Source organism: Mustela nigripes, chromosome 2 (assembly GCF_022355385.1).
Source record: "Mustela nigripes isolate SB6536 chromosome 2, MUSNIG.SB6536, whole genome shotgun sequence".
In the NCBI taxonomy this organism is placed as follows: Eukaryota; Metazoa; Chordata; class Mammalia; order Carnivora; family Mustelidae; genus Mustela; species Mustela nigripes.
The window spans coordinates 93205112-93232448 of record NC_081558.1 but is presented as its reverse complement, the minus strand read 5'-3'; the positions used below and the strand labels follow the sequence as shown (position 1 = coordinate 93232448).

Below are 27337 nucleotides of genomic sequence, written 5' to 3'. Positions count from 1 at the left end.
AGGGCCTGAACAGTTCTCGAAACCTTTTCACCCTTACTGGCGAAAGCGCCTTGCCAACAGTCAACAATAAGTATAGCTAACACAATGCAAAGCTCAGAGACCCTCTTCCAACCCAGGAGAGGCGGGAGAAGGCTTTGGCTCCTTTACTCCTTCCCATTTCCGCAAGGGGCTACCCAGCGTTGGATGCGGACACCACGACTCAGGCGGAGCTGCAGAGAAGCACTAGTCTCGAGAGCTGGGGAGGGGCCTCCGTGAAGGGGCCGGGGGCGGGTCTCCCTCCCAGGTCTCGGAAAAGCTCCAAAAATGGCGGGCGGCAACTCGGCTAGCGGGGCGCGCAGGCGCCACCGTGGCCGTCCTTCCGCCAGCCTCAGGCGGCCCAAGAACCATCTACAACGTCCTCACCGAGAGGTATCCGCTAATTGCGATTGGCTGAGCTAGGCTACCGCTCCGCGCGGGGGCGGGGTCTCCACGCAGCGGCCACGTTTCCCGCCCCGCTGGTGCGCGTGCGTGCAATCCCCACAGGAAAGCGTTTGCGCGCGTCCCCGCCGTGGCCCCCAGCTCGCGCCTCAGCTCCCTCCCTTTTCCGGGCAGGCCCGTCCCGTCAGCTAGGCAGTAAGCGTCGCGGCCAGCAGAGGGCGGTCCGGACCCAAGTCTGCAGCGGCGCCATTGGCGTGTGGAAAATGCCACCAGATGGCGGGTTAGGATTGCAGCTCCGTTGAAGGCGCGGCCCCCGCTCCCGAACCCCCGGCGACCACCCCGTAACAACCCCCCCACATCGGGAATAACACACCGGAGACTTTTGGGGGGAAACTAGGTCGACGGCCGGCGGCGCCCGGATGGGCAGCTGAGGTGAGTGCAGGCGGCGGCGACGGCGGCGGGGGGCGGGAAAGGGGGAATGCGGCGGCAGCGGCGCGGGGGCTGGAAGCGCGGATCCAAGATGGAGGCCGGGCGAGAGCGAGAGAGCGAGGGAGCGCGGGCGAGGAGCGGGCGGGCGGGCCGGGCGCGGGCCCCGCGCGGGGGAGGGAGGCCGCGCGGGCCTGTGCGGGGCGCGGCAGTCGCTGGTTGTCCGGGAGCCCGGGGGGGCGCCTGTGGGCGCGGCGGGCACCTGGGAGCCCTCGTTCCTCCCCACCCCTCCCGCGGGCCCGAAAATTCTGCCCCCGCCTGCTCGGGCACTACAGCGACGGGCGCGGAAGCCTTTGTGGCGCGCTCGGGCCCGCCGCCAAGCCAGCCCTCCGCCCTCCGCCCCCCCGCCCGGACACTCGGGACTCGCCCGCGCCCGGTGGGGCCGGGCCGAGGCGGGCTAGTGCGAATGCCGTCCGCCGCCCGCCGCCCTGCGTTTCTGCGGTGTTTTAGCGGCGGCGTCGTCACATGACAACGAGCTCGCCTCCGCGGAGGGGCCTGGGGGTCGCTCGGCGTGGCGGCCGGCCGAGGCTGCTGCTTGGTGGGGTGGGGCAGGGGGTTGGCGACTGGGGGAGAAGGGGCGTCGAAGCCGGGCTTTCCCGCTATCTGCCTTCCCCGCCCCCGACGGAGGCCTCCCTGTGAAACGTGTTCAGGCCAGAGCACTGCCCCGCTAGTTTGCCAATTCCTCGGGAGAAGAGGCCAATAAAAGTTGTTTTCCCTCCTTTCTCGGGGTGGGGGCGGGGTGAAGAGCTGGGAAACTGGAGTGCCTGGAGTTGGACCTGGGCCTTGATTGGAGGGTCTGAACTGGGTGCTTCAAGTGTGCTCTAGGGACCGAAAAAAATTTTCAGGTCTTAGGATTGTCACGTCACCCTTTCTACCCACATTTGAAATGTTATCGATTCTCTTCACATTGCAGAGAATCGTGCCCGGGGCGTATAAATCGTGGGATGGTTTCCGAAGCTTATAGACCCAAAACAATGCTGTCTGTATGTGACGATAGCGAATTATTTGCTGTTAAAGTTCTTGTTAAGATGATGAATATAGTTTATTCCTAATTGTGGTCCTGACTAGAAAGGAGTATATTTTGCATCTTCTTAGGAAATACATTGTAAAAGTATTTGAGTTGGTATAGAGAAAGTTCAGTAATTTGTGATTTATGTGGAATTTGAGTATGACTCTACCTTTTAGTTTTCCTTGTGTTTTTAAGAAAACTGCAAATTTTGATGGTGATATACCTAGGAAAGTACACACAACAATGAAACTAAAAACCATTTTATTTACTGTATATATATATTGTACTGTATTTTCATATTTATAGTGATAATATCAGATTTTTTAAAAACTGTAGAAGGGGGGATATATTGAAAGATCCGGAAAGGTTGTCTGTTTGCTTTTGATTTTTGTGAACACTTACAACACAAATTTTTTGCTTTCTAAATAAAGTTCTGGAAAACCTACAGGTGTTCTAATTTTTTTTTCTTTATATTTTTTAGAATGTATTTTAAATTTATTTAAGTGGTTTACCAGTGGTCGTTTTTACAACCCAACCAGCTACTATTGAGTGGAAATTTCTCAGTATCCATTTTAGTTTTTGATGTTCTGACAGCTAGGAGATAATGAAATAGATGGGAAATATGGGAAATTATGTTACTTGGATTCCTTCCGTTGAAGACAGTAATATAATTACTGTTGATTCGAATGGCTCTTTCAAAGCCTTAAGGAGGGCTGTGGTGTAGGGGAAAGAGCCCTGGACTGAAGTTACTTTAATAAACATTCCCTAAGTTTGTCACCTTTTGGGGTGTCACTCTTTGAGCTTTATTTTCCTCATTACAAAAATGAAGGTACTAAATTATATGATAGTTTAACAAAATCTGTATGAAAAAGGCTTTTTAATAGTTAAAACTTCAAACATTTTATGCAGTTTTTACCTTTTCCCCTTGATTCTGGATCTGTATATCTTCATAATCAGTGCTGTGAGGAGGTCTTATGCACCATGAGGAAAAAAATGCATCTCTTTTTAGCCTGGGTTCAGGGGTACAAGAGCATCTGGCTCTAGGGGTCCCAAACAGACTAGGTCCAGGCACTTGCTGCTGACAAAATCCAAAGGCTAAGAGACCAAAGGTGGTGAAATAAGTTTATTTCAGTGAGGCAAACACTAGGAGAACTGTTTCTCCCAAATGCTAAAACTTCTAGATTTCCGTAAGGAAAATGTGAATCAAAGGTGGGTGGGTATATGCAGGGGGGGGACAGTGAAGGTCAAGTCAGTCACTGTCCTAGAGTTAGTCACATGGGGTCTTGGTGGGGTATAAGGACTGCCCAGGGCACCCCTTATTGGTTGTGGGTGTAGTTTTGGTTCTTATCAGGGGATTCTTTGCTGGTAGGGTGTTTCGCCTGATTTAAGAGAGGAGCCAGAAAGAGGAGCTTAATTAGTAAGAAAGTACAGACTGAGGCAAAATGGAGGTCAAAATAGAAGTCAAAATGGAGGCAGCTGAAGTCCTGTTTCATCTTCCCCTTTTTTCCTTTGCTGTTTGGTCCTGTAGTGAGGAAGTGTATTCATTTTCTTTTGATGTATAGCATAGTACAACTAATTTAGCAGCTTAAACAACACCCAGTTACTGTCTCACAGTTTCTATAGGTGAGCAATCTGGGTACTTGGTAACTGGACTTAGTAGCTGGAGATATAAAACATCTCACCAGATCATCTCATCAAGATGTCAGCTGTGGCTGCAGTTTTTATCTGAGGTTTAGAGTGTTTTTGCAAGCTCAGTACTTGTTGGCACAGTTAATTTCCTTGAGGTTGTAAGTCCCTCTTTTTGTTAGCTTTTGGTTAGTTTACCACTAGTCCACATAAGCAGTTCCCATATGATTATGGTTACTTTTATTCAAACAAGCAGAAGCCAGTCTCCTTGACTTCCTCCCTCTGACCTCTAAACTCTCCTTTAAGACCCTTTTTTAAAGCTCATTTGGTCCGGTCAGACCCACCCAGGATAATTTCCTTTTGGGCCATTCCACTGATTAGGAACCTTAAATACATATGCAAAATCTCTTTGCCTTATAACAACCACTGGAGTGATGGTATCCCATTATATTTACAGGTCTCCCCACAGTCAAAGGGAGTGGAATTTATAGGGTGTGGGTCATTGAGGGTTCTTAAAATTTTGTCTGCCATTGGGAAAGAAGTATTTTTATTTTTGCCTTTTTAGAATCTGGATATACGTAGGAGCAGAGCACAGAAGGAGGGCAATAACCGATGTGATGAGTTTACTTATATGTCTTTAAACCATTCCTTCCCATATTTCCTGGTATCTCACTTTAAGTGCCTCTATGAAAACATTTTATTGCATTTAGAGGAAATTAAAAACTAAAATTATAGTAAATGTTAGGTAATAAGAAAGGCAATAGATTATGTAATTATCATTATTCCTTGATACCTATTGTTTTAGCCATTTTAGAGATGAGATTGAGTCTCATAAGGTAAGAGATTTTAAAGCTCAAGGTAACACTCCTATTGAGTGACAGGTGGATTCACACTCATTGCAATTGTTGTGGTATGATTAGTCCACAGTTTGTGAGGAAGAAATTCTTATGAAAAAGAATAGTTATTTGAAAGGGTTAAAGTAGGGATATTATTAGTTAACCAGAGAAGATAGCAGAAATTGGGTCATGGTATGTGGGATGGTTTGAGTCTAAGAAAAATATTTTCAAGAGGAGGCGATTAGTTTTAGTTAAGGATATCAAGCTTTAATATAACAAGGATGAGGCGCCTGGGAGGCTCAGTCGTTAAGCGTCTACCTTTGGCTCAGGTCATGATCCCAGGGATCTGGGATCAGCCTCGCATCGGGCTCCCTGCTCCGCAGGAAGCCTGCTTCTCCCTCTCCCATTCTCCCTGCTTGTGTTCCCTCTCTCACTGTGTCTTTCTCTCTCTGTCAAATAAATAAATAATCTTTAAGAATATAATAAGGAGTTAAAATTGTGAGGGAGATACAACTTAATTTCTTAATAGAGAGGGGATGGATATACTAGGGGCTTGGTAAATCTTTGTTAACTGAATAAACACATAAGTCTTTGGAATTAAGATGTCTCTGGTTACTGTGACACTCCTTAGGGAAGGGTAGAAAGCAGAGACCTAAAAGAATACTCTTGTATGAGGCCTAGAATGAGATGAATCTTGAGATGGGAATTATGTCTCTAGAGAAGGAGGGGTCAGTTTTCTGTCATTTCAATAGTTAAGAAAGGATAGGATCCCAGCTTTCTGTCTTAGTGCTGAGAGAAACCTTGTTTTATTGAGAAATGTGATTATTTTGAAGTGAGCTTTAAGTAGGTCATAGATCAGTTGGTTTTGTAGAAACTTTTCTCCATATAATTCACCCTTTATTGCTTCCCTCAAGTTTTTTTTCTTTTCCCTCTTCTGATTCTGTTTTTGCCAGTTTATGCTGGAAGGACATCTCAGGTCTTACTTTCATAAAATACATTCCTTTGTGTCATGGTCCTGAATGGTGCCCTAATAAGTTGCCCAGATGTCTCTATAGAGTTTTGCTGTAATGAAACAGCTATAAAAATGACTTTTAACTTGCTAGAAGCATACAGTTAACAAAAATAATTTATACTGTGACCCAGTATAAGCATATACACAATGGAAATAGAAGTTTCATGAAATAACATTTAACCTTTATGCAGTGCCCTCTGATATTTTCTCATTTTGTTTTTTAAATTAAGAATGTTGGTTGTAACTCACCTAAGTGATACCATGAGTCAGAGTTGGAAAAGCATTGAACTTTGGTAATCAGAATAGTACAGAGGAAAACCATAAGAAGAAATAATTTCACTTCGGTCAAATTGGTAAACATTAAGCATTCTGATAATATCAAGTGTTGGTGAGAATGTGGAGAAATTATACTCCCATTTTTGGCAGGAGTATAGATTGATAGCCATTTTGCAGAAAAATTTGATTTATCTAGTAAGTTGAAGATAACATGTGAATAAAAGTGTTCACAGTAACTTTGCTCGCAGTAGCCAGAATTTACTTTTTGTTTATTTCTGAAGATTTAGTTTATTTGTCAGGGAGAGAGCACGTGTGCATATGGCACACAAGCGGGGTGGGGGGAGAGTGGGGGTGGGATGGCAGGCAGAGGGAAAAATAGTGGGACTCTAGCTCAGAACCCTGGAATCATGACCTGAGCCAAAGGCAGATCGTTAACCAACTGAGCTACCCAGGTGTCCTACTAGCCAAAATGGTGGTAGAATGAATAAAGAAATGGTGGTTTTCGAGAGTCAAAATAACCTTGATTCCTAGGTTAATTTCATGTTGTCACAGAGTATTATCTTTTTTTATATTTAATGTTAGGGATTTGGGATATTCATGAGGGATATTGTTTTGTAGTTTTCTTTGGTTGTAATGTCTTTGTCAGGTTTCAGTGTAATGATTATGATGGTCTCAAAAAATAGGTTGGGAGGTGTTCCTTTATTTACTGAAAGAATTTGTTTAGCATTGATATTCTTAATTGAATGTTTGTTAGAATTCAGGGATACTGTCTAGACTTGGAATTTTTCTTTATGGGAAGGTTTTTGGTAGTAGTCCAATTCAGTTTTGTTATTAGACGTATGGCTATTTAGGTTTTGTTTCATCTTGTCAGTTTTGGTAAGTTGTATTTTTAAAGATGTTTGTTTATCTCCTTTCATTTATTGATATAATTGCTTATAAGATTCCATTGAAATTCTTCCAATGTCTGTAGGCTCTGTAGTGATAGCTCATCTTTAATTTCTTGTGTTGTTAGTACACTTTTTTCTTGACCGGTATCATTCTTGGTTTACCGGTATTGTTATCTTTTCAAGTAATAACGTTGCTAGTTTCCTCCATTTATCTTCTCTATCTCATTTGTTCTTTTCCTTATAATTTTCTGTCTTCCACATTTTTGCTTTTTTTTAGCTTCTTAAAGTGAAATCTTAAGTTATATATTTTAGACATTTCTTGTTTTTGTTTTTTAATTTAAGCATTCAAAAGTATCACTTTTCCTGTAAACATTGCTGTATTCCACAAATTTTGATATGTTGTATTTTTTGTTACTCAATTGAAATAATTTCCAATTTGCTTTGTAATTTCTTCTTTGACATGTGGGTTACTTAAAAGTGTATGTAATTTTCAAATATTTGGGGTGATTTTAGGTATCTTACTGATTTCTAACTTAATCTCTTTTTGAGGTCAGATAATAAATTTTGTATGATTTTAATCCCTTTAAATTTATTGAATCTTGTTTTATGGTTTTTCTTGGTAAATGAACCTTTTATAGTTGAAAAGAATGTATTATGCAGTTGTTGGGTGTAGTATTTTTAAACATCAATTAGGTTAAGGTGTTTTGCTGGCCTTTTCAAATCATTTCTGTATTTGCTGTTTTTTTGGGGGGGGAGGGGTTATCGTTTTATCAGTTGCTGAGAGGTTAAAATAAACAATTTCTGTTTCATGCAATTGTCTTTTCTGCCTTTAATTCTGTCAGTTTTTGGCTTGTGTTTTGAAGCTGTGTTATTAAGTACATACAATATATAAGATGTCTTTCTGATGAATTGATCTTTTTATCATTTGAAATATTTATCTTTCTCTTTGGTGATACTTTGTTTTTGGGTCTACTTTATGTACAACTACTTCAATTTTCTTGAGCTTACTATTCCCATTATTTATCTTTATTCACTGATTTACTTAAAAACTCTTTTTGTGTTTCACTTGTACCTCTTTAAGGCAGCATACAGTTGTTTTTCTCTTTTCCTTTTTTCTTTCTTTTTTTATTTTTTTAAAGGTTTTATTTTTCATTTGACAGAGACACAGCGAGAGAGGGAACACAAGTAGGGAGGGAGAGAGACAGAGAAGCAGGCTTCCCCCTGAGCATGGAGCCAGATGTGGGCCCAGTCCCAGGACTCTGGGATTATGACCTGAGCCAAAGGCAGACGTTAATGACAGCCTCCCAGGCAGTCCTCTCCTTTTTTTTTTTTTTTTTTTTTAAAGATTTTATTTATTTATTAGAGAGAAATCAGAGGCAGGGGAAAAGGCAGACAGAGGGAGAAGCAGGCTGCCCACTGAGCAAGGAGCCCAGTGCAGATGCAGGACTTGATCCCAGAACCCTGGAACATGACCTGAGCAGAAGGCAGACGCTTAACCAACCGAGCCACCTAGACATCCCATGTTTTGCTTTTTTCTGATAATGTGGAAGTAGAATCTCTCTTTCATTTATAGTAAACATTGATTATGTGCTAATGCCTGTCATGATTCTTTAGAGGCCTGAGATTTTATTGTACTTGAAGGCTAACAGGTTAACCTGCCACAGTGTAATGGATACTGGGATGAGGCTCCTTGATCAAAGAGAGCAATGCACTACAGCAATAGCAGTAGTGCTAAGTGGTAGTGGTCATACTGCTTATTATCCTTTAGTGTTGTAGACTAATTGTCTCAAGACCATGCAGCTAACAAATGACAGAATCAGCATTTGCATCTGATCTCTGAGCTCACATTATGGTATTGTAAAGATAGAACATCTGCATGCGTTGGGTTGGGTTACAGGAGACGAATCTTAAGCCTAGGAAAACTTGAATCCTTATAATGGATAGTAAGCATGGTTCTCCTTTTCTCTGGAGATGCTGTTTCTCTTTCCAAGACTGTTCACTGTATAGGGTAATCTTGAAAAGTTTGGGACACAGGCATTCAGTGCCTCTGTTTTCAAGCCATGCAGAAAAGTGAGAGACCCATGGAGAACTGTCTCTCAGAACTGCCTGATGAATTTTCTTAATTTTCCCTGTGTTGTTTGGGATTAAGTTTTCCTCATATTTCTCACATGGCTGCAGTTTGGCTTTTCAGCTCTTTATCTGTACTGTGCTTCTCTTTGAGTTTTATGCTTACAGCAAGTTGGATTACATATTTGTATCCTAGCCCATCTCCCCATGTCTTTGTTCTGGTGTTAATAAGTGTAAAAGAAAATACTGAGTATTTACTATGTACCAATAAACATTTTACAATAATAAAGCAACAAAACAAACTAATAGGAATAACACGTAAAATGCTAGGAGGGGGTTAGGTTCAAGATACTTTGGAAGCTTAACTTGCAAAATTAAGGGGAGATGGCTCTCTTCCTGTCAATTCACCCCAAATAATAAATACATTATGTTTTGGAAGTGATAAGAGTCAGAAGAGTTCTTCCACAGAGTCCCTTTATTTTCTGATCAAAGTAACATTAATAATTACATATTACCTTTACTGTTTTTAGGCTCTCTGACAAAATTTCTCTTCATAGTTGTTGAATCGTGTAAAGGCCCAGGTAGATGTTTGAGACACCATTGCCTATCTTCTCAATCTTAGGCAGACAAAGTGTGCTTTATACATAGTCAAGCATGAACATGACCTTATTGTCTCTTTTGAGGTACTTGATTCCTTTTATTCTAAAGCTCTGTTGATCCTTATTGTATGAGGTTAGTATTTTTCTTATCTCATTTACAGCACTGAGAGGTAGGCTTCTTCTGTTCTCTGGTAGTGATGGTATAAAGTAGCAAATATGCAGAAATTTTTATGACATGCAAGATATAAAAGCTAAAATTGCATAAGTTGTGTTCTACTTTATTGTTCAAACTTAAATTACATTTTGGAAAGAAAATGTTTTACTGTGTATCTTACATTGCTAAGGATAGTGAAAAAGTTCATATGTTTACACATGAAGGAAGCATGTCACATGATAAATGACTGAGAAAGCCATTGTTCAAGAGAGTTCCTGGCACCTGAGTCACACTGCGTATGTTAAATTCTAATGCAGCCCCTTCCTAGGTATGTAAACTTGGGTGAGTTCTTTCTTTCTTTCTTTCTTTTTTTTTTTTTTTTAAGATTTTATTTATTTATTTGACAGAAACAGTGAGAGAGAGGGAACACAAGCAGGGGGAGTGGGAAAGGGAGAAGCAGGTTTATTGCCAAGCAGGGAGCCCAATTCAAGGCTCCTTGATCCCAGGATCCTAGGATCATGACACTTCACAACTGAGCCATCCAGGCGCCCCACTTGGGTGAGTTCTTTAATAACCTTTCTTACCTTCAGTTTTCTCATCTCTAAAATGGGAATAAAAGTATTCTTCTGTCATGGGTTGTTGTAGAAGTTAAAGAGTTAGCTTTAAACTAATAGACTGTATTGCATTGCACATAAATTATAAGGACAGTAATCTTAAATTTAAAAGGTGAATAAAATTATAGGTAAATAAGGAGGTTACTTTCCTGAAGGAAAGCATTTTAATTAATTGGTTCTTATCGGCACATAGAACTAGTAGTAGATTAAAACTTTATTTTATTTTTTAAAAATATTTTATTTATTTATTTGACAGAGACTGAGATCACAAGTAGGCAGAGAGGCAGGCAGAGAGAGGAGGAAGCAGGCTTCCTACTGAGCAGAGAGTCGGATGCAGAGCTCAATCCCAGGACCCTGAGATCCTGACCTGAGCTGAAGGCAGAGGATTTAACCCACAATTTGAAAGTCTTTAATTTTGAAAAACCCAAGTGCATTTTCAGCAGGCTTCTTTTGCCTTTGATCTCCCATTGGTTATTAGAAAAATTTTGTGCTTTCTCCTAGCTGGTAAGTATACAGACCAAAATGTTAATATTTAGGTAGTATTTATAGTTTTTGGTGCCAGCTGTTGGTGTGTGTGTGCTTCTTTATTTGTTGAGAAAGAGGTAGATTAGCAAGTGTTTTTGTATAATTTTATTTATGGAGAGTCATTCATAATTTATTGAAATCTACAGTAAGCCATACACTGTATATGAGAGCCATACACTGTATATGAAGACGTTGTTGCTCTGTGTACAGAGAAAGCAATTTATGATTCAGAATTTAGGTGATACTTTCTCCACAAGTCCTTTCCTGATAACCTGATTCCTCATTCTTTCCTCTTCCTCCTTTCCTGATATTCAGGATTGGTTTGAGTGTTCTTCCTTTGTGTTTTAGTAGTAATGCTGTGCCAGGGCTATTATGACTGTGGAATTGGTGCTCTACATAAAGGTACCTGGCGAAAAGGGTAGGTGGCAGCTGAAATCCAGATTTTATTCTGCTTGACAGACTCCCCTTTTGCTTTTTACTTTTTTAAAAATTCACCTGTCTAGAGGAGGCCTTTTTCTCTAGTTCTTATGAAAGAGTCTGTGTATACTAATGTTAGTGTACCACTAAGACCACTAAGAACATTCTGTAGTTTTTTTTTTTTTTCTAGTGAAGTTTTATAGTAGATAACAAGTGCCTTGAGGTGGTTTGTTGAAGTGATTAAATACTTCCTGAAGGTGAATTTTGGAAGAAAAGTGAAAGTTAGTTAGTCAAGAATGCTATGTTGGAGATAGGAATGCCATTTTAGGTGACTATAAAGGAACCAGGTTGTGATCTGGTGTGGACCAGTGGGTTCTCCAAGTGTGGTCCATGCACCAGCAGTGTCACTATTATCTGGGAGCTTGTTAAGAAATGCATGTTCTGGGGCACCTGGGTGGCTCAGAGAGTTAAGCCTCTGCTTTCAGCTCGGGTCATGGTCTCAGGGTTCTGGGATCGAGCCCCAGCAGGGAGCCTGCTTCCCTCTCTCTGCCTGCCTCTCTGCCTACTTGTGATCTTGCTCTCTCTGTCAAATAAATTAAAAAAAAAAAAATCTTAAAAAAAAAAAAAAAAAAGAAATGCATGTTCTTGGACCTCTCCCCAGTCCAGCTGAATTAGAAATTTTGCAGAGACCAGCAATTTTTAACAGGTCCTTCTGGTGTCTCTGATATAGGCTGGCACTTGAGAGGCACTACTATAGCCCACTTGTTGATGAAGCATTAGTTTAGTGTGTGTTCAGAGCATTGGTTACCTGTGGAGCAGTGATTAAAATACAGAGCTGTAAGTAGTGATGAGAGTTCCGGGTGTGCCAAACTGCAGAGTTTGAACTTTGTCTGTAAGGCCACTGGCTGCATATTAGAATCACCTGGGAGCTTTAAAAATTTAACAGTGGCTTGGATCTATCCCAGATCAGCTCACACGAAATCTCTCAGATTCTGATGCATAGCAAGGTTATGTACATGTAACTGTCAGATTTGGTTACTGATTATAATAGTTTATACATTTATTGAGGATGTGTCAAATACTCTGTTAAGTAGTTTAAAGTAATTAAATAGCACAGCAATCTTACTTTGGTATGTTCCCATTTCATAGATGAAGTAGAGAGGTTAAGTACCTTTTCCCAGTATTACTTAGCTGGAAAGTGGTAGGTTCGAGTCCAGTGTTTTGTGACTCTAAAGTCTAATCTAAAGCAAATCTTTTTTAGTTTTTTAATTTAATTTTTTTATTTTTTAAAGATTTATTAATTTGAGAGAGAGAGAGAGAGAGAGAGAACGAGCAGGAGGGGCAGAGGGAGAGAGAGAATCCCAAGCAGACTCTGTGCTGAGTATGGAGCTAGCTGCAGGGCTTGATCCTATGACCCTGACCCTGAGATCACGGTCTGAGCTGAAACCAAGAGTTGGAGGCCCAACCAACTGTGCCATCTTGGTGCGCCCAAAGCAGATCTTTTTTAAAACCAGGGTTCATGAACTTAGATTGGAAAATATCACATCTTTATCTTCACTAACGTGTAAGTGAGATTTGGCATTTTGCTTGATTTTGTATGTGAGCACCAAATCACAATTGTGCTAACAATACCTGTGATTTTGTTATCAGTGGAAATAAGAAATATTTTCATATGAAATTACAGATGTCTGAGATGTTCCCAAAACCATTTATAATCTGTACTTTAAAATCAGGCTAATTGTTAGATGCAGCTGTAGATCTTTTATTTACTGTGTTAGAGAAGCTTATATTACTATGTCACAAATTTGCTTTTTTAATTTGTTAATAATTAACTAATACAAAATGATTAATAGTTAATTCCTTCTCTAAGAGTGGTACCATTTGCTGAGAGAGAGTTTGGTGGGTAGCGTGATGTGTAGGGTGGAGAGGGAATGAGAAAATCCATTTGTTTGGTTGTCTCTCAGAAAGAGATCCTCAGAGGCTCCTGGGTGGCTCAGTGGGTTGAACCTCTGTCTTCGGCTTGGGTCATGGTCTCAGGATCCTGGGATCGAGCCCCACATCAAGCTCTCTTCTCAGTGGGGAGCCTGATTCTCTGTCTTCCTTTGCCTGCCTCTCCCCGTTTCTGCTGTCTGTCAAATAAATAAATAAAATTAAAAAGAAAAAAGATCCCCAGAGATACACTCTTCTTTCCCACTCTTTTTTGACTTATTAAATAGGACTGAATCTCAAGTTCTTCATTACACAGCAGAGTTAATAGATTAAAAAATGCTTTGGGCCTAGAATGCTTTTTTTCTAAGAACTGATTAAAAAATTTGAGAAGAAAATGATACACGTTATCTTACCAGGCACTTTTTTTTTTTTTTTTAAGATTTTACTTATTTTTTGAGAGAGAGAGAGCGAGCATGCGCATGTGCATGTATGTGCACAAGTCGGGGGTGGGGAGAGGAGCAGAGGGAGAAGCAGACTGCCTGCCAAGCAGGGAGCCTGATGCATGACTCAATCGTAAGACCCTGGGGTCATGAACTGAGCCAAATGGAGATGCTTAAGGGACTGAGCCACCCAGGCACCCTCACCAGGCATTCTAACTATCCTGTGGTCTGATAGTGTTGTTCAGTAGAGCTTTTTGCAGTGATGTATATGTTTTGTATGTGTGCTATCTGGTATGTTAGTTATTAATGAAAGTGATGCAAAGGAGCAAAATAATATAATAGTTAACAGCAATGTAATAATACTAAGTAATAGCTACTAGGTTTTCTTATATATCAAACACTGTTCTAAGCATATTAATATGTTATGTAATTTTTTTTTTAATATTTTATTTATTTCTTTGACATAGAGAGATCACAAGTAGGCAGAGAGGTAGACAGAGAGAGAGGGGGAAGCAGGCTCCCTGCTGAGCAGAGAGCCCGATGCAGGGCTCGATCCCAGGACCCGGAGATCATGACCTGAGCTGAAGGCAGAGGCTTAACCCACTGAGCCACCCAGGCGCCCTTAATATGTTATGTAATTCTTAAAGGTAACCCTGTGAAGTGGGTACTTCTGTTAAGTCTCAGCTTATAGATGAGGAAACCAAAGCACAGTTCATTGATTTTTTTCAAAGGTCACATAGCTAGTAATTAGCGGAAGTAGGATTTAGATCTTGGCAGTTTGGCTTCCTTTATGTTCCTTGTAATACACTCCTTTATCACTTTCCTCAAACCCACAGACACAAATACAGAATACTGTCAGATGTTAGGAGGAATTTAAGATAAATAATTTTGTTCTAAATATTGTATAATATTTTATAGTACTTTGCCCTTCCTTATTGAGTCTAATCATGAAGTGAATTTACCATTTTATTTCCTAAAAGTAGACTTACGTTAGATGTAGTAGTAGGTTATTTTTAGTTAAAGAACACTGATACTGTTAAACAGCAATTTAGATCCCTCCCAGGTTAATGTAAAGCTAGGTTCAAAAATGAATATTACTATGGTTACTCTATTTACTGACACTAATTGCAGTGTATTTTGGAGATCATTTTGTGATGAGTTTTGATTTTGTTCAGTGGATATTTGGCTTTCTCTTGTCAGTGTATATGAATAACTTAAGCTATGTTACAGCCAGTATGTTATGTCTGTGGAGGTCCAGAATGGGGAAGGTATCTTTTAGGGACAGAGCAAACCATATTCAGAGCAAACTGGTGGTAAAGTGAAATTAAAAGGGGGCAAGAGATGTGGCTTTTTTTGTGGTGCCTGACAGGTTCAGTCAGTAGAGCATGGGACTCTTGATCTCAGGGTTGTGAGTTCAAGCCCCACATTGGGCATGGAACATACTTAAATCAACAACAAAATGAAGTGGCATTTTTCATTTATCTGCTATAGGCATCGGGCTTGGTGCTCTACATACATAGCCATCATTTATTGAATACAGGCTGTTTATCACACCTTTCTAGTGCTTTAAGGTTTATTACATATGACATTTAATCTATCAGATCTGATCTATCATAATCAGAGAATATGTTGGTAAAGATACTTTACAAATGAGGGCTTTGTTAGGTTCTTTCTTTCCCTTCCATTCTCCTCCCCTCCACTTCAAGGGGAAACGATGGTAAATACAGTTGGAGAATGAGATGGAAGTGGTGCTGAAATTATCATTGATGTTAACTCACTTTGTTCTTAAGGTTCTCCAGTTATAAATTTGTTCATTTCATTTTGGCTAGATATTAGAAATAAGATAAGGTGTTTGTGCTCATGTGAGAGACAGTAATCAGGTAAACATAATCATATACTGATTATGCTATATTGATGCATATATTAATAAATGCTATAAAGGGAATGTATTAGTTACTGTGATGGTAATAATGGGATACATACATACATATAGTCAGGAAAGGCATTTTCTAGGACGTGAAATTTAAGCTGAGACCTGCACAGAACTGGGCAAGAGTGGTCCAGGCACAAGGAAGAGCAAAAGCAAAATTTCTATAGCAGAAAGGGCTGTGGTATTTTAGGAAGTGAGAGAAGGCCATAGTGACTAGAGGGAGCATAATGCGGGGTGTTAGTGGCATCACATGAGGCTTGAGAGGTAGACCAGAGTGGATTATGTAGGGTATATTTGGGTTAGTAAGGGCTCTAATGAGTGCAGATTTTGTTATAGGTGAGAAACTATCGGAGAGTTTTCAGCCAAGGAACCACTAGAGAACCACTCTACTAGTTCAGGGGTTCTCAACATGTATTTTGTTTCCCAGAGGTTATTTGGCAACATCTGCAGACAGTTCTGGTTGTTACAATGGGGGGGGGTGATTGTGTATGCTGCTGGCATTAGTGGGTAAAGGCCAGGGATGCTGCTAAACATTCCCCAGTGCACGGGATGGCCCCCTACAATAAGGAATTATTACCCCAAAATATTAATAGGTTGAGAAGTTATGCTCCAGCTGCTGTGTGAATATTAGATTGCAGTGGGGCTAGAATAGAGAGGAGAGGGTTAGGTTGTATTGGTGTCCAGGTGACAGGTGATAATGCCTTGGACTAATGTTGTAATAGGGATAATAACGACATGTGTTCTGATTCCCTATGTGTTTGGGGGTAGAGTAGGTGATGAGGGAAAGGGAGTCATCAAGAATGATTTCCAAGTTTCTGACTTCAATAATTGAGTGAATGGTGATGCTATCCTAAGATGCAGAAAATTGGAGGGAAGACCAAGAATGAAGAGTTGTGATTTTTAAAATCTTATTTCATAGAATCTGAGTTACCATTAATAGAAGACACAACACTATTTTACATACAATAAAAAAGAAACATACTCCATAATGCCTGTACAGCCTATAATTGGTCACAGCAACCACTCATTTGTTGAAATTTTTTATTTGTTCTCAGAGATTTGACAGTTTCTTTTGCTTTTGCCTTCATTTGCACTGTTTGGCATGTGATAGCTTGTCCTTTTGTATATATTTTGCAGCAAAATATAATTAGGTTCCTCTTGCGGCTGTTCTCATATCCCATAATTCACTTCATTGTTGCATTATAAGAAAACATGGGCTTGGGGTTATTGCTGGCAATAATGAATGTTTGATTTGATCATCTATTATTGTACTTTTGTACATACTGACTGTTCATTTCAATGCCAAATTATAGAATATTTTTAAAGACATTTTAAAGGTATTTAAAGTCAATATGCATGAAACTAACAGTGCACATAACTTAGTTGATGTCATGGTGGACATCTATGAGTTCATGGTTGAGCAATGACAACTGTGTTTAATTACTATCTGTCTAGCACAGTTATAAAATGCTGTTGATGATGAGATGTATCTTTACCTGAAAAATGTTAAAATAAGGGGAAAAATGTACACGTAGAATGGGTGAGATATACAAGATGGTGTGAAACTTCCTATACCAATCCATTTTACATATGATATGGGTAGAAATGGATGAATTGCTATTGTTAATAGTGTTATAGTGTTAATAGTATGAATGGTTTTTGTATAATGAAAGCTTAATTTATAAGGAAATCACTGGGAGTTGAAAATTTGTATTTGCAGTGAACTATTCACTGTTGGAATTTGTTGAATGGGTAAAGAGGGCAGCAAGTAAGAAATTGTTCTTAGGCAATATTGTGTAAGCTAAGTGGTAAAATTAAAGCAATGAAACTGTGTACATGTGTGTTTTGAGGAGGTATGCCAGTACTAACAGAACAATTAGTACAGAGAAAAGTTGTAGGAGGCAAACGTATCTTAATTTTGGCCAGAGAACCTAACTGCCACTTATTCACACTACACTTTTAAGTTCTAGTTTAATTACATAGCTTTGAAAAACCAGTTTGCTAATAGTTTTGCTGTATTATGTTAAAAGGATGGTAATCATCACGAAAACAAAAATACTGAAGTTTTATTAACCAAAGCAAAGTTCCTATATGTAAAATGGTGCATGCATGCATGTGTGAGTATAAATTTCTTTGATGTATAAAACTTAAATCTTTTTACCACTACTACCCTTCAGCTGGAACACAGTTGTGGCATTTTAGTCCAAGCCATAGCCAAAGATCACAGAAACATCAGGTACTCTTCTCATGTCTGATAGTGAATTTTTTTTTTCTAATTAATTTCCCCAAATGGGCATGGGGAATGTTTGTATGTTTGTTTGTTTGTTTGTTTGAGATTGCCTTTTCAGAGAAAAATAATTCATTTGTTAAGTTACAAATACCCTACTATGACTGTTTTACATGTTTGGCACTTAATTAAGTACTGCTTGTACTGTGAGAAATTATGATAATTCAGGTATGGCTTTCTTTACTGTTCTGTGTCTTCAGGGAAAGGACATACTTTTGTGTGGTTCATAGCAGGAGAGCACAGTGCTGGGCAAAGTAATAGACATTGATAAATAGTACTTAGATTCAACCAAATTGAGCAACTTAGATTTCTACTGAAGACTATGCTTGATTGTTATTCTTTAAACCTTTTACTTAAAAATATATTTTTTAAAGATTTTATTTATTAAAGAGCGTATGAGTGAGGGGAGGGGCAGCGGGAGAGGGGCAAGCAGATCGGTTGCTGAGGGGGGAGCCTGCCTGGTGTTTGGTGGGGAGCTTGATCCCAGGACTCTGAGATGATGACCTGAGCTGAAGTCAGATGCTTAGCTGACTGAGACACTCAGGCACCCCTACTTTAAACATTTTTTTTTTTAAAGATTTTATTTATTTATTTGACAGAGATCACAAGTAAGCAGAGAGGCAGGCAGAGAGAGAGGGAAGAAGCAGACTCCCTGCTGAGCAGATAGCCAGATGCGGGGCCCTATCCCAGGACCCTGAGATCATGACCTGAGCCGAAGGCAGAGGCTTAAACCACTCAGACGAAAGCACATGCTTTCCTGAGATTGAGCCCACTGTCAGGCTCCCAACTCAGTAGGAAACCTGCCTCTCCCTCTGTCCCTCTCCTTCTGCCCCTCTCCCCTGCTCATGCTCTTGCTGTCTCTCTCAAAATGAATACATAACAAAAATCTTTTAAAAAAAAATTGGAAGCTTCCTTTGTTGATTCAGAATATCATTGGATTTACATAGAAATGTTGAGGAACTATAGATTTGCAATTATAATACTTTAAACATTTGAACTTTTTTCCGTTTGGAAACCTTTCTAGTTCTCTCAAAAAAGGAAATTTGAATTGTTAGAAGCATTTCATTTTCTAAAATAATAATAAATAGTACTTGGCTGTGAAAGACCTCTTAATGAATTTTTGTATATGTTGAGCTTCTTGAAAAATTTTTAAAGATTGATTTATTTATTTTAGAGAGAGTGCATGTGCCGGAGAGGGGGGTGGGGGATGGGCAGAGGGACAGTATCTCAAGCAGGCCTACTGCTGATCCTGGAGTACAAGGTGTGGAAGGGGGCTCTATCTCATGACCCTGAGATCATGAACTGAGCCGAAATCAAAGAGTCGGGTGCTTAACCAACTGAGCCACACAGGTGCCCCTTGAATTTATTTTTAAACATGGACAGTAATAGTTTCTTTTCAGTCTCCTGGAGTCTTTTAGTCCTTTGATAGCTTTTGTCCCCCTTCTGCCTTAATTTTCTTATCTAGCCTTGAACATTATTTAGCTTTTGAAATATGTTGAGCTGCTTTGCACTTTTGTCTCTTTATTGCATTTATCTAATAGCCAAAGATCAGTTCATCTTTCTTATTTCGGTGTACCTGCTTCTGCATTACTAAGGACATCTGGAGGAAATCACAACTTTGCAGATTGGAGCCACTAAATATTCATGCTCTCCAATCTTTGGACCTTCAGCATACCCAGTAATCCTTTTTTATTCCTAGTTCTTTCTCATTTCTCATAGCATTTATTAAAAAATTTTTACTGTTATAGTACCTTCACTTCATTTCTGTTTCTTAGTAGATGACCGTTACCTGTTCATTGAGAAAGTTGAATTTATTATTTTAGTTCTGGAAGATGTTGAAATGATTGAAATGAGGCTAGATAGAGATAATCCTGACGTTTGCTATGCCCATCCTATGGAGGCGTACAGCCAACCAAGGTATAGATTTTAGAACAAAATTTGAAATATGTATCTTTGGGGGTAATTTTGGTTGACTCTACTGAGGGCTAAATTTAGTATAAAATCACTTTTTCAATTACAGTTACATTCTCAGAGTAGTCTTGTATTTGAAATTTCAGATTAAAGGAAGTTCTTTGTTTTATAAGAGGTCCCAAATAAACATCTTATGCTAACTTTTAAAAATTGCAGTAGAATGTGTTAATACATAAAGTACACTGCTTATAAGCTTGATGAGTTTTTAACTATGTAATTTCCTAGATGAAGATATAAAACATTTCCAGCACTCCAGGAAGTTTTCTGTCTCTTCTCAGTTATCTCCCCCCCCAATCCCTCACTCCTATTCCAACTTTTGTAGCCACCAGTTAAGTTTGTACTTCGTCTAGCTTATTTTGCTTTAACATGATTTTTGTGAGATTCATCCAAATTGTTGCATGTAATAGCAGTTCTCATTTTATTCCTATATAGTAGTCTGTATGAATATACCAAAATGAATTAATTTGTTCTTTTGTGCATGGACATTTGGGCTATTTTCCTTTTTTGGCTATTGTGATAAAGCTGTTGTGAACATTCTTGTTCGAGTTTCTTGGTCACCATAAACCCACACGTCTTTTGGATAGTGATATCTAGAATGGAATGCTGAATTGTAGTATACTTCTCAATATCACTTTCACAGTGGAACCAATCATTAGCTTCACCCTACCTCTCTATAAGCAGTGTCATTCTTTTTGCTAAAGAATACAAAAAGAGCTTTAAATAGATTTTGTAGCAAGATTCTGAAAGAAGGCACTTCTTTGTTTTCATTTACTTATGAAATTAAAATTTTTCATTTGGTTCTAAATTAAATTACTTATTTCCATTAGTACGTCCTTAAGTATTACTTATAAATCTTTTATTTTATTCCTTTTTTCAAATTGGACATTTTTCTCTGTTATGGTCTGTTCTGATCCCTGTAAGATTGTCTTTTTCCTAGTTCTCAGAGGATTTCTCTGACTGCTCATAAAACCAGAAAATAATCATTGGTTTTCCTGACAGAAACATAGGCCTTCTTGGTTTAATTGTGTTGGCCTTTTAGAAACTTGAAGTGAATGAAGTAGAAGAATTACTGGATCCAGAGACTAAAGACCTGGATTTTAATCCCGGTCAATGTGTTTATAAGCAGCATGTCCTTTTGTAAATTAATTTTACCTCAACTCCTCACTGTATTTATTCCCAATATGTAATAAATATGTATGTCCTGGTCATTTCAGAGGATGTTGGCTAGTAAATGAGGTAGGTTCTGTAAACTGTGAAATACGAGTATAAATAGTTGTCATTTGAGGGGGATAGTTTGTACATTTGCAGATTTCTAAGCAGCAGTTTGTAAAACAAAATACAAGTTTCAGTTTTAAGAGGAATGGAACAGGGCAGTAAGAGTGTCTCTTGGGAAGGCTTACTGCCGGATGAGTCAGTTCTAAGTGTGGCAGGTACTGACGAACTATGTACCAAATTCTGGTTCTTGACACTGATACGTATTATTTATATCTAGGAGTGATGTAGATTTCAGGTGATTTCAAGTCCAAAGAATAAACCAGGGTATCATATTACTGATATGCATTGAGAAATGTAACTTTCCAGTGAAATAGTCCACCTGAGCTCACCTATTAGTGCCTTCTTTTGTAGGAAGGCCTTTATCAGACACAGATTATAATCTGAAGATTGACCAGTAAACCTGGATGAACCCAGATCAAGTTGGGTCCTTTTAGTTGTCAGTGTTACTGAGCTCTGATAGCCTGACAAATCTGTCTGCACTATAGCAGATCTAGGTCAGTATACTCTATCCAGGGACAGTGTTGGAGAGAGACTGCCAAATTTAATTTGTTTGAACACTCCTCACTATTCAGTGAATTTAGTTTCAGCTTTCATAAAGTCATGGACAAGATTTGGATCCTGCTTCCCATCATGCCACCTTCTTTAGATTTTGTGTATTTCCTTTATACCTTCGGCAGATGATTTATGTTTTAAGTCTTCCTAATTTAGTTCTCACCATAACTTTATCTCAGTTTAAGGAAATGTTTTCTGTGTGTCCATATCCTGCTTTACGTCACATTCAGTACTTGCAGATTGAATGTATTCTTGCAAAGTTGAGTAATGTATGTTGCTTCTAATACACCCTTACTTCTGGATGTAGGAAGAATATGGATTTTGTAATCAAGCCTGGATTTCAGTATTGGCTCTGCCATCTATTTCGCTGAGACTTTGGTCAAGTTACTTCTTTAAGATCCTTCAATCTATTCATCTGTCATCCTAGAGGCACTGTAATCCTCCTCCTCTCAGTGACTCTTTCTGCCCTCCATCACACTTATGTGGTTTACATAACATGCAATACTCTCATTTTTAAATACATAATTTAGAGATTTTTAGTTAATTTGAAAAACTATACAGTCATCACCACAGTTAACTTTTATAATATTTCCATCACCCAAAGAGAAATGACACCATTTGCAGTCACTTTCCTACTAAACTATTTTTTTTAAAATATTTTATTTATTTATTTGACAGAGAGAGATCACAAGTAGGCAGAGAGGCAGGAAGAGAGAGAGGAGGAAGCAGGCTCCCTGCTGAGCAGAGAGCCTGATGTGGGGCTCGATCCCAGGACCCTGGGATCATGACCTGAGCTGAAGGCAGAGGCTTTAACCCACTGAGTCACCCAGGCGCCCTAAACTATTTTTTGTATCTATAAATTTACCTTCTTGGGACAGTTTATTTAGATGGAATTACACAATATGTAGTCTTGTGTTTGGCTTCTTTAATTGACAGTGTTTTTAAGGATGATCCATGTTATATCATGTTTCAGGACTTTTTATTGCTGAAGTCCATTTGTTTATTCACCAACTGACGGATATTTGAGCTTCCACTTCTGGCTGTTGGAAGTAATGGTGCTATGACCATTTGTATACAAGTCCTGGGGTAGACATATTTCATTACTCTTCCCTTGGTATCTAGGAGTAGAACGAATTGCTGGATCATACAGTAAATTTATATTTGGTGTTTAAGAAATTACCAAAGTTGTTTTATTTTTCTTAAAAGATTTTATTTATTTATTTGTCAGAGATACAGCATGCGGGCACAAGCAGGCAGAGTGGGTGGCAGGCAGAGGCAGAGCGAGAACAGGCTTCCTGCCAAGCAAGGAGCCCTATGCGGGACTTGATCCCAGGACCCCGGGATCATGACCCGAGCCGAAGGCAGCGGCTTAACCGACTGAGCCACCTAGGCGTCCCAAGAAATTACCAAAGTTTTTATAAAATGGTTCTATCACTTTACATTCCTGCTTATTAATGTATGAGGATTTCAGCTTTCCTCTTCTTTTTATTAGAATATTTAGGATGTCTCTTTGATTAGAGTTCAGTATCACACATGACAATAACTGTTATCAGTGAACAAGAATCATAGCATCACAGGATTTTACTGCTCCAGCTAGAAGACAACCCCCTAAAATTCTGTTTATATCAAATGGAAAAATATAATGCTGAATATTTGAAAACTTAGATTTTCTATTAGGTGAATGTGATTACTTGAAAAATTTCAATACAGGAAGAAAAATTTCAATAAAGAACTCCATAAAACAGTGGTCAAGGGCACCTGGGTGGCTCAGTTAGTTAGGCAACTTCCTTTGGCTCAGGTCACGATTAGATCGAATCCCGCATTGGGCTTCCAGCTCCACAGAGAGTCTGCTTCTCCTTCTGACCTCTCCCCTCTTATGCTCTCTCTCAAATAAAAAATAATATCTTAAAAAAAAAAAAGTGGTCAAAACTTATCACTTTGTTAAAAACAACTTTTAAAAAAACTTTTTTTTTGAAACAGTTTTCAATTACAGAAAACTTAAAACATGCAGATGAAGATAGAAGAGTTTAGGGATTCCTCACGTACTCATCATCCACCTTCATAGTTGTTCTCATGTCCAGTCTTGTTTCATCTATACCCATATCAGCAACCCACTCCCCCATATGATTTTGAAGCAAATCCTAGACATTTTAAACATTGCCATTGTCATATATAAAGCTATTAGTAATTCTTTATTAGTAAGAATTTATTACATTTGAGGGGCACCTGGGTGGCTCAGTGGGTTGGGCCTCTGCCTTCGGCTCAGGTTATGATCTCAGGGTCCTGGGATTGAGCCCTGCCTCAAGCTTTCTCTTCGGTGGGGGACCTACCTCCCCCTCTCTGCTTGCCTACTTGTGATCTCTCTCTCTCTCTCTGTGTCAAATAAATAAATAAATAAATAAAATCTTTTAAAAAATGAATTTATTACATTTGAAGAGTGAAAAGGAGAAGGAAAAATTTAAATATGTCTATATTTAAAAACAGAAACACTTAAAAATAGATTTCTAAAAAAAAAAATAGATTTCCAATCTCGGATTGGAGTGCTTTTTATATAAATACATGAGGTTTTTTTTTTTTTTTTTTTTTTAAAGAAATATCTTCCTTTTTAGGGGATTTTTAGGTTGTGAATCTTCCTCTCCTCTTCCAGAGGAAAAAATCATAAAGTTTTAAGGGAGGCTGGGTTATATTATCATTTGGCCCATTTACATGAGAATAAATATCTTTGGAACATGGGGTGAGGTTGGAAGTTTTGCCACTATTTGTTTGTTTGTTGGTTTGTTTATTTAGTAGATGCCACACTGGGCATGGAGCTTGACCTCACTACTGACTGAGGTCAAGAGTCATATACTCTACTGACTGAGCCAGCCAGGAGTCCTGGAATGTGCAGTTTCTAATAGGAATGAATTTTATTGCTGCTTTAGAGAAATTTTTATCATTTACATTCAAAGTTCAGTTGCTTTATTTTATTTATTTACTTTTTAAAAGATTTTATTAATTTACTTGACAGATCACAAGTAGGCAGAGAGGCAGGCAAGGCAGAGAGAGAGGGGGAAGCAAGCTCCCTGCTGAGCAGAGAGCCCAATGCAGCGCTTGATCCCAGAACCCTGAGATCATGACCTGAGCCAAAGGCAGAGGCTTAATAAACCCACTGAGCCACCCAGGCGCTCCAAAGTTCAATTGCTTTAAAGAATAATTTTTTTTTTAAGATTTTATTTATTTATTTGTCAGAGAGAGAGAGAGAGCGCGCACGTGCATGAGCAAGCACAAGCAGGGAGAGCCCCAGGCAGAGGGAGCAGCAGCAGGTTTCCTGCTGAGCAAGAAGCCCTCCTGTAGGACTCCATCCGATGACCCTGGTATCATGACAGGAGCCAAGGGCAGACACTTAACTGACTGAGCCACCCAGACTTCCCTAAAAATTAAATTCTTAAATATTAATTTCTATAGCATGATTCCTGATTTAGATTATAGATTGGCCTGATATCTCAAAGTTAAGCTCTGATTTTTTGGTTTGAAAATGTTAACAGTTTTTCTTTTCCTGATATGTAGAATTGATTCTTATTAGTAATGAAGTGTTTATAACATCAGAGTCAGTGGTACCTATTTATGGTAAATGTGGGCTTTGATTTTAGTTTCACTTGACCCAAATGGGCTATTCTAGTTTTTTAGAGCCTCAGTTGACTTGTGACATGGAGATATTATAATATCTGTTCTTTATTTACGTATGATTGTCCAAAAGTTAAAATGAAAAGTTAACTAAATGCATGTGGATTATTTTTTGGATGTAGTTGTTAGGTTAGGATTAACAATACTGTGTGGCTTTATGTTCCATGCATTTACAGAAAAGAGCAGTGAGAAGTGGAGACAGTGCAGCTATTATATTAAGTGCCTGTTACGTTCATTTGTGATAAGCCATTTAAACAAATTCCCCCTTAATCCATAGGACGATGCTGGAAGGGATCTGTTATCTTCTTTCCAAACCAAAGCTCAGAAACGTGAAATAATTTGGGGAAGGTATATATTGTTTCTTCACTTTATATATGAGGAAGCTATGGCTTGGAAAAGTGTAATAATTTGGATAAGGTATTAAAACTAGTTAGTGTCAGAATTTAAGTCCACAGCAGCTTTAATTTGTTTATTTATTTATTTTTTTAATTTTGTATTTTTTATAAACATATATTTTTATCCCCAGGGGTACAGGTCTGTGAATCACCAGGTTTACACACTTCACAGCACTCACCAAAGCACATACCCTCCCCAATGTCCATAATCCCACCCCCTTCTCCCAAACCCCCTCCCCCCGGCAACAGCAGCTTTAATTTGAAAGTTTATGCTTCTTTATATTATGGACAGTTGTATAGGAGGGAGAGAATGAACAGATGTTTTTGCCCCCCTCTCCCCCACCACACACCTTAATTGTTGAAATGTTAAAAGCTGCTGTGGCTAGTTAGCTATAATAGCTGTAATATAGCCATATTTGTGGGTGGTCAGTAATTTATTTCGACTTTACAGAAGAGTAGAACTTGTTTGAGTAATGTTTTATCTATGTGGCTAAATTGGGCTTGTAGAATAAGAATCATAGAAGTACATGGTCAAAGTTATGGGTCAGAGCAGTATTTTCAGAACTTCAGTTATTCAGGTACAGATGTCATCAGTTCTGCAGTATGTTATTTACTACTGTTGCTGTTATTTACTTAGTTTCTTCATTGGTTGTAGTTTTCCCCCGAGTTCACTTCAAAGGGAAACTTTTATAGTGAGTTGGAGACAAGTGTCACTTACCATAAATAGAAAGTAACTGTTAGGGGGGCCTGGGTGGCTCCGTGGGTTAAGCCTCTGCCTTCCGCTCTGGTCAAGGTCCTAGGATCCAGCCCCACATGGAGCTCTCTGCTCAGCAGGGAGCCTGCTTCCTCCTCTCTCTGCCTGCCTCTCTGCCTGCTTGTGATCTCTGTCTGTCAAATAAATAAAATTAAAAAGAATAAAAAAGAAAAAAAAAAAGAAAGTAACTGTCAAAATCAATAAACAGTTGTAACATTAAAAATTTGGTTAGTATAGCACCTGAAGCTATTTTACTTAGCTACCAGGGGTTTGGATTATTGCTCTTGGGAAAACAAAGATTTGGATGATTTAACCTTAAGAATTTTATCATTTCACAAGATAAAACAAGGTGTCAGGCATTCATACTGTAGCAGATTCAAGCAATGGTCAAGAAAGAATTGTTGAGACATTGCATGGTACAACTTAGTGAGTTTATTTATATAGCATGGGGAGAGGACGACCCATAAGCAGAAAAGGCTGTACCTTGTGCTGTATGAAGCTGGTGGTTATATGCTTATTGCTCAAGGGGGAGGGGATGTGCAGGGAGTATTAAATCATAAATATTTCTTCAATTTTCTCTTGATAAAACTACTTTTAGTAAGATTTCTCTGGTGCTTATCATTCAGTTTGATATTAACTATTGGTGAGATATAAAGGAAGTCATGAGATGCTTTAAGGATGTAGCAGCCAGCATGTATTTGATCTTTATTAAAACTTGCAGGTTATAGTTCAGCCTTCCAGGCTAAAGGTGAATATTTCTTTACTTCCATTACTCATCAGTACTAAGCCAGAGGAAGACCAGAGCAGCAGCCATTTGTGACTAGACCAAAAGGGACCTTTTTAAGTGATCGAACTATCATAAGTGGTTCATGTCAACTCTTACACCTTTCATATATTTTTTATGTATGGTAATTGTCTGAAATGTCTAGTAGACTTTACACATTTATATGCCTTTGAGAAGAGCTTTTAATTGTGAAATAAAGCACATAAAATAGGTCAAACATAAATTTACTATTTAAATAAACACATGAAATTCCAATTTGTTCAAGGACCAGAACATTGTCAGCACTGAGGAAGCTCCTCCACTGCTTGCCTATTTGCATTAAAGCTCCATCCCTTTCTCCTAAATGAACCATTAGCCTGACTTTTATGATTATAATTTTCTAGTTTTTTTTTTTTTTAAAGATTTTATTTATTTATTTGTCAGAGAGAGAGC

The 27337-nt window shown here is 39.0% G+C and overlaps 1 protein-coding gene across 3 annotated transcripts in view; it reads left to right on the top strand.

Moving 5' to 3' along the window:
* The first annotated feature begins 515 nt into the window (after nucleotides 1-515).
* Nucleotides 516-27337, top strand: part of STAG1 (STAG1 cohesin complex component) — a 428530-nt gene continuing 401708 nt past the window's right edge. For 2 of the 3 annotated variants that reach the window (XM_059390976.1, XM_059390977.1), the window contains exon 1: nucleotides 517-849. The gene's annotated coding sequence lies outside the window, so the exon portion shown is untranslated. Of the gene's footprint in view, nucleotides 850-27337 lie in introns of all 3 variants that reach the window. The other variant, XM_059390978.1, reaches the window with a different exon arrangement.